The sequence below is a fragment of the Penaeus monodon genome, chromosome 24, assembly GCF_015228065.2.
Source record: "Penaeus monodon isolate SGIC_2016 chromosome 24, NSTDA_Pmon_1, whole genome shotgun sequence".
Taxonomy (NCBI): Eukaryota; Metazoa; Arthropoda; class Malacostraca; order Decapoda; family Penaeidae; genus Penaeus; species Penaeus monodon.
Window position 1 is genome coordinate 26,322,817 of NC_051409.1, and position 957 is coordinate 26,323,773.

The following is a 957-nucleotide window of genomic DNA, read 5'->3' on the forward strand; positions in this document are numbered from 1 at the left end:
AACTATCAGAAGCTGCCGTTTGAACATGGCGACGACGGCGGCTGAGCAGCTTCCAGGGAGAAGTTATTGGACCAAGAGACGCTCGACCACTGATGCTGCTCATCAACTGGAACCTCTTATATACCACCGGTTCTGCTGACATCCGGCACTGACATGAACCGCAAGGGGAGGACATGCTATTGTTCGTGCACGGTATCTGAGGGAAATTCTTGTGCACGGCGCAATAAAAGTTTACAAAAATATGGTTATTTATATCAAGAAATTGCATGGTGAAAATGCTGTGGTACTGGTGTTACTGTTGCAGAATCTTACTACTAAGCATGCTTAGTAGCAGTAATAATTATGATATTCTAAGGTGATGATATTCCTTAAAATTTAGAACTTCATCTCCGTCATATTGTTTCTGCAGAACACAATTAATATGACTATTTTATTGTTTGCATTCCACGAAAAAAAAAAATAGCAGAAATCTCATATTCCATTCTCTCACCTCATTCAGCAGATAAAGGCATAGATAATGATTATCAAAAAGACTTGTGGTTGGGAAATAACCAACAGATTTGTAATAAAATGTGTATGTATAAACAAATACGTGAGTGTGACACACACATGTATGCATACAACTATGTCTGTGTATATCTATGCTTATGAATACAATTTTTATATAGAATACACTTTAGGGTAACCATTTGCGTTGAAGTAGTTAGTAAGAAAAAGGATTTCATTACTGAATAACATCCAAGTGCTACAAAGATTAAATGCCCTATATTATAGAGTACGAATGACGTAAATGTATTAAATAGGGCCTTTAACATATCTACCACTTGGATGTTATTCAATAATGAAATCCTTTTTCTCACTAACTACTTCAAAGCAAAGCTTACCCTAAAAATGTAATCGTTAAAACAATTGGAAACTTCTTAAATTCTAAACTGATCATCAAAAATGAAATTGCCA